Raw genomic sequence first — 7,957 nt, 5'->3', positions numbered from 1 at the left:
CACACTTACATTGTACAGCAGTTTAATATAAGGGTGCCCCTACAGTTATCGTTAGTCAGCAAATTGTATATCACTAATGCATCTCCCCAAAAAGCTTGAGCCCCGCATGTAGATAAAATACAACTAGAATTGCAAATAAAATGATAAATATAAAATATGAATAGTTGACTTGTAAAATCGATTATTGAATCAGTCAGTGAGTCAGCCTAGCCTATTGTAGTCCACTGCTGGACATAGGCCTCCCCAAGTTCGCGCCAGATTATTGAATGCTGTATATTTTAAAAAAATTGTAAAAATAATTGTAAATGTCACTCTTTTCTTTCTAAGTTTCTCGAAACATAACTGAAACTTAGAAAACTTGCTACAGACTCACTAATCATCGACATATCGTTAAAATGATTGATAACTAATAGGTAATAATTGTTCTGAATTACAAAATTTAATGAGTGTGGGACTGATCGTGCTAATTAACCATCGACATGGTTAGTTAAGTAAAAGTAGCTACTCCTTACATTCGACCTTTGACTACGAAACAATATAAGGTATATTCGTATTAATTTTTTACCGTGACATATAAAAATTAAAATTATTATTTAATAAAAATCTCTAATGAAGACCCAAATTGACGCTCGGTATTCGTGTCGGCTCAGTAAATTCTAATATATTATTTATTTATTTATTATATTTATTTACCAATATTTTACACAAACAGATAAGAGCGTTGTAAAACGTCTCTGTTGGCGTCACTAAGCGTCAGTGTCAGCTGTTTCACACGATCACCAAGTGCCTTATATCGTTTCTTAAGAGTAAACCGAAAAAACTTCAAAAATACGATAGTTAAAATATTTCTCCTAGTGATTATACCTATTAAAAAAATCTCATAACCTGTTGCTAAATAATGTAAAACACATGGATGCTCATTGCATAAAAGCAATCCGATCGCCTAAGCACATATGGTGACTTCATAAATCTCATGTCAGATCGGTAGAGACGGGCTGTGTGTCATAAATACAACAGGCATGTATGTCAAAACATCGGGATTCGGTCTCCCACACCAGATACTAGGCCAGTGATGTCAAGTGAGGTAATGAAAAAAAAAGATTTATGATCAACTGTAATAAAATTTTATTACTGTCCATTCCACCCCTATTCCTATGATACAATATTAATCCCAAACTCATTTTATCGTTTATTTTTTTTTAGTGTACTGTATAAATAAAGGTCAAATTAAATTGACACGACACCACATTCCATGCCAAGTTAAGGCTTTCATTTTGATGAATAACACAAATGTATTTTGTTAAATATCTTATTGGTAAGATGTACATATATAAGAAGATGAGAAAGCAAAATGAAGCCAAGTATCTTTTGCCAAAGGGGTCGTGATCGTAAGTCAAATTTCCATAAAGTTTTCAGCATAAAATGTGGTGTTGTAATATCGTGGCCTGGAATACTACCAATTTTAACGCACCGCGGAATACCATCCTCCCCATCCCGCTGTGTCTTCGTTCTTCACCCCTGACCCAATTACACGCAATATATTACATTTTTAAGCTCTTGTATACATTTGCTGTCGCATATCGTTAAATATAGTTTAGAAGTGTAAATCTTCGATCAGGCCAATCACTCTGTACCCTTTATAATAAAGTTCAATGTCAGTCTCGCGTTTAATTAAAATGGCGCCACATTTATACATACATCTCGTCAGTTTAGATAAAGCAACAAAGAAAAAGGTACTCGTATGTCTGTTAAAATTTTATTGTACTAATGACCTTTCAAAATATTTTATTTAAACAATCAAATGAAAACATAGCCCCAGAGCCCTTCCACAAAAGAGCTAAGGGTGCCGCAAAAAAGGGCTTCTGCAAGTCGTAAAGTGCAATGGTTTGAATTAGTTATTCAGTTGATTATGAATCCCCTACAGCTACTCTATCATTATCGTTTTACTAAGCGCACGTGCCGACTTTGCAAAGCAGCCCTCGGGCCGTCAAGGTCGATAATCATAATTTACACAGTCTTTGTCCTTTCTTTTCGACTTCTTTTGTTACGTAAAAACAATATTGCTTCAACTTGAACGGTTTAAAGGCATAGGTGGCAGTATAGGCATAGGCATGTATTAATAATTATTTATCTATTTATGAAAGTACGTTTTACGAAAGATAACAGATAATATGGGGAACTTAAAACTGGTCGTTATTTGGTTTTAAAGGTGATTAACTAAAAACACTTTAAACCTAATTTTTCACATTGACTGTAAACGTTTTAATACTTTTCACATTCTACACACGCTTCGTAATTGAAAAGAGATAGGATGTTAAGAGATTAACTCGATTACAAAATGGAATTGTAGAAGTAAAAACTAATTAGTTGCTGTAATTAAAATACTGTAAACGATACTTCATACGATAAACGATTCAAACGATAGTTCATGAAATCTTTACAATTTAATACTAATTTTACACAATGCATTGTACTACGATTGTATACAATCAATTAAGGAATTTTATTAATAAAGCAGCTGATAACAAATTTATAAATAATAACTACAATATATTGTATAGACATATTTTTATCTTCCTTTTAATTAATCATAAACTGTCGTATTCAATTTTAGTTTCTCGTTTTTTATTACCTAAAATAAAAAAATTCAAAACCAATACCACGAATTATAACGGCTTATGTCGATGTGAACAAAATATACATTTTATTCAGTACTTGTAATACTAATACCCGATAAATTATAATAATTCGTTCAGTAGGCAATATAGGTTTTGCGACTTTGTGGTTAAATAAGCATTTTGTTATAAAATATAACATAATCAGATAAAAGTTTGTTTAGTTTATATACTATATACGCGCAAAAAAGCAACTCAATTTTCCCCATAAGATAGATTAAACCTAAGCTTTTGAAAAATCTTTTATGCGAAATATGTAAAGTAGAGTCCGTAAAAGCTTCTGAAGTATCTCAATTGACTAGTAAAATGAGCGTTTACGAAGCCGCTTAAAATAAATACTACTCAACCAAAAAACAATTTCTAATTAATTTTTTTTAACAATACTTGCTGTATTGTCTACACTTGTGACAAGAGGGCTGGTGCATTTTATTCCACACGGACATGATTTATACCATAACTATCTTTAAATATTTAGTTCTTAAGTTGTGAATTGTAAATATGTATATTTTAATTTTTTTCATTTTTTCCATAGTTGTTTCAGTATACACATTATGAAATAATTTTACCAAAAAATAAACAAATTTGTCCTTAAAAATACGTTTATAATATTAATTTGCGTTACAGGTTTCATAACTTCATTAACCCTCGCGTCACTTGATGTTTCGACTAATTTGGACACGTAGTGTTCCAGAGTGACAGCTCGAAGCACTTGAATTTGATTAAATTCATATGCGTACTAGATGACGCAGCGAACTTCGTACCACCATATATCACAAAACAATTCAGTGCAGTCGTTCGGAAATTATGCACACATATACATTTCGGCGGTATTTATTTTTATTTTTTTAAGCTGCCATAGATTCAACCTGTATATGAGACAATTTAAACCCATGGTTGAAAGTTCTTTTTAGTTAAATCGTTTCCCCTTTCAACCGGCGTAGTAATTTTAATCCGTCGGGTAAATCTTTAGGTAATTAAGCTCAATCGAATGGTTCATTCTTTAGTAAAAATTGTGGCAGAACCGTCAGGCTCAAACAGAACTTTTGTAAAGAAATGTATTTCTGATACTTCTAATTAATTGGTTTACGACGACGGCGTCGACACTAAAAAAGGGACTTGGAAAAGCTGAATAAGAAAACCCAAAAATAATTCATATATCAGTATAAGTTACTTAGGGGTTGGAATATATTAAGATTAGGATAAAAATAAAAATGATAACAAATTAAATTGGATCAATTTTTCGTTATTCAACGTCGTTTTGATACACACACTATTTACACTTACTATTTATGTCTCTAGGCTTGTTCTCCTATGAACAAATATAACTTAATTCGCTATGAATATCTTATTCTATCTTAGAAGATAGCGATCTTTTCATTAATAAATACAAATATTTTAACAAATTATCTTAAAAACTAAACCTAGCCAAAAGAAAGTGATTCATGTCAGTAATTTGTTTGCAAATAAAATCATAAACATAAAATTGTGAACGCAATTTTTTACATTAAGCTTCTGTATAATGTGAAGAAGGAATGAGAGAAGTTGTGTAGGTAATATGTAACACAATCCGGATTATTTCAGGCTGTCGGGGAAAATTAAATAAGATTCATTTGCACCTGGGAAATCTCGTTTGCGTAGAATACTTTGTAGTTTATTTAGAGAAGATATATTGCTACCTTTAAAATGTCTTAACACCAAGTAAAATATACGGTAAACCTTATTGATCCAGACCTATTCAGATACATTTTGGCAATATAACACACTAATTATTATTATTCTTCGTTAAATGTTCGGTCTAAAATTGTTAAATGTGGGTTACACCCATAAATTACGAACATTTAACGATATTCACAAGAAGAGCAATAAATAAATAGGTTATCTGCAAAGATAAAGGCATTCGGTCGGCACATCACCCATGAACGAAAGAGAGCAAGAATGAAGCAGTAAATGTCACTACCATTTGCGACCAAGACCCTTGATCTTTTCGGGTAAAGCTATGTACCCATAGAATCAATAAGAAAATGTCGAAAACTTATTAGACTTGTCATAGAAACCTACTAGAAATTTTTAAATGTAGTTATTAAAGAAAACCATTTAATAATATAAAACATAGAATGTATGTTTTTATCCAGTTTATGTTTTATTAGAACATGTATTAATAATTTAAATTTTCAATATAAGATAAGATTGCAGGGTGAAAAAATTACTTTCTATCGCCAATCTGTACTCTGCTTAATATGCGTTGGCGCAATCTGACGCGTGCAAGCACACACTACAACACAGATGAAAGCTGGCGCCCCGACTACTTATCGCTTCCCTAAACCATTCTGTATGCTTACTGTCAGCACACCAAAATAGACTAACTGACAAAAATAACGAAATACCGAGAATTCCAAGGTCATAAATTATAGGACGTACCAAAGTTTGTTTATTTGAAATAAATTTTAATTAAACGTTCTATTTAGTTGCATATCTTATATATATTATGCATTACCCATAAAATAGCAACCTATTTACTACTTATGGTAGACACAAACATAAATTTATCAACACTATTAACAATGAAGTTATGTCAAGTATCGTTGGAGGATAAACTTAATATCGCTGTGAGGAGCTTAGAATTAAGCACTGACAATAAGTCGATGGGAATTTAATGAACCGGTTGTGGGAACATTTGGATATCGTTTTTAAAGTTCCATACCCAGAGACTGACGACGGATTCCTATTACTTAATTACAATGACTGCAGTTGTAATAGATAAAATTTGCAAATTTGCAAGGTTCTAGCACAGGAAACGTTATTTTTATCCGGAATTAAACATATATCTCTACGATTTGCCGATTTTAATCAATCTCATTTTATAAATTACCTATTATAATATGTGTTTATGTGTTATACATACTCTAAAATACAAGTTCTAGTGGAAATAAATCTATGCAAGCATTTTGAAATAAAACTTTATGTTCACAGATCTTCTGAGAGAAAAAAATATTAGAGGCCAGGTGCGTCAAGCATCCGCCTTTTAAGATGAGAAAAAAGTGGCAGTTGCAAGCCGGGTTCTATGTATCTCGCCTCAACACACCGCCTGTTAGACGCTATAAGCATAAGTTGAAAACTAAGTATACGTTATATGTATGTACATACCTATGTTGAGTGTTTCATTTTCATTCTTTAAGAATTTGCTAGTAATTTGTATTGCGAAACGACTAGTTAATTTTTTGTACAGTTCGTTATATTCATCTGACTCTGCGTGTTTTTAAAGCGTTAAAACCTTTTGATTTTCAATTTTTTTAACAAAAAATAATCAGTAAAGGACGATGATATCGATGGAATGTCAAAAAGATACAAAAATGCAAGAAAATCTTTCTTGGTTTTCAAGTCCTTAATCTGAATTTTACTAATTTAAGGATTCATTACCATAACACAATTACACAGTAGTAGGTAAGTAAAGTTCTTTTCCGTCTCTCTTCACTTCTTCGACTAACTAAAAACAAAACTAAAGTTATTTGCTATTATTCTATCGTGCAGATTGCTTAAAAATATATCTCCATTATCGTTGTTTCCGAGTGGTTATGCGCTCTACATATCAAATACGCTTCAGCCTGTAATATGCCACGGTTGAACATAGGCCTCTTTCCCCGTGTAGGAGAAGTATCAGAGCTTAATCCACCACGCTACTCCAATGTGGGTTGGCGGATATACTCCCTACTATGAGTAACGATCGCTATCAGGTGTACATATACATATCAGATACCTACTTAAAATCTGAATAAGAAATAAATTGTCATTCTAAGGCTGCCGAGTGATTTGAAATGCTCTGTTCTGGAGTTCCGACATGACGAGATATATTTATTTAATTTCTTTTGTCTTTCTCGTATGAAAATATGTATCTACATCCATGTACATTTTATTATGTACGTATGTATATAGCGCTGCATACGTTTAAGTTTCCTCTTCAGCTCTAAATAAAACGATGTCAAAATATAAAATGATTGATGAGGGCGCTAACCAAAGGGGAAAATTTTTCGTAACTTTCTCAAGAAAAAGACTTTGAGACTTATCATGCTGTTTGAACCAGAAATATTTTTTTACGGAATATTAAATACTTTGTAAAGCAAGTAATAAGGTCAGTAATCTTTTTATTTTAAAGGTACATAATTCTGCGATCTTACTGCCCAGTATTTTTTATACAGACAAATATTTTTAAATCTCATTCATAAAAGTAACACAAAAGGCTAAAACATCCAGCCATGTGGTAGGCGTATTTTTTTAAATTACAACCAAACAATCCTCTTTAGTCTACCTGCACTTAGCACCTGTCGTCAAACTGTTAAGGTTTTTTAGTTCACCTTGGAATTTTGGTTTAAAATTGAAATTCTTTAAAGTTTTAGGTGTTAAACGTTTAATTTTTACCATTAATTTGTTATGATTAAATGTAATAGGTAATGGATATGTGGTAAATAATATGTATATATAATAGGTACTAAATGTGTATTTTTTCTGTAAAAGCGATTTTTTTTTAAACAACGTTATTTTATTTATTACTTTATTTTTTAAATGTAATTATTAAAATTTAGAATATAAAACATTGTATTATGTTACTTTTTATGTTATAAAAGTTTTAGTTTACAGAAACTGGAGGCCCAGTTTTACTATAGCTGCTTTCGTGATTAGAACAGTCATTAATTGAAGTTTCTTATCATTTTTTACCTTTATTTTTAACCGACTTCCAAAAAAGGAGGAGGCTCTCAATTCGACTGTTTTTTTTTTATGTATGTTACATCAGAATTTTTGCCCGTGTGGACCGATTTCGACAATTTTTTTTTAATCGAAATGTGGTGTGTGTCAATTGGTCCCATTTAAATTTATTTGAAATCTAACAACTACTTTTACGAGTTATATCTAATAATGCGTTATTACTTGACGCTTTTTTCGTCGACCTACGTTGTATTATACCGCATAACTTTGTACTGGATGTACCGATTTTGATAATTCTTTTTTTGTTGGAAAGGATATATTCCAAGCTTAGTACCATGATAAGGAAACCAGGATCTGATGATGGGATCCCAGAGAAATCGAGGGAAACTCTTGAAAATCCGCAATAACTTTTTACTGGGTGTACCGATTTTGATAATTCTTTTTTTGTTGGAAAGGAGATATCTTTAGTTTAGTACCACGATAATGAAACCAGGATCTGATGATGGGATCCCAGAGAAATCGAGGGCACTTCTTGAAAATCCGCAATAACTTTTTACTGGGTGTACCGATTTTAATAAATTTTA

This window comes from Melitaea cinxia, chromosome 5 (assembly GCF_905220565.1).
Source record: "Melitaea cinxia chromosome 5, ilMelCinx1.1, whole genome shotgun sequence".
NCBI lineage: Eukaryota > Metazoa > Arthropoda > Insecta > Lepidoptera > Nymphalidae > Melitaea > Melitaea cinxia.
The sequence above is the reverse complement of the archived record's forward strand: the minus strand, read 5'-3'. Positions refer to the sequence as shown.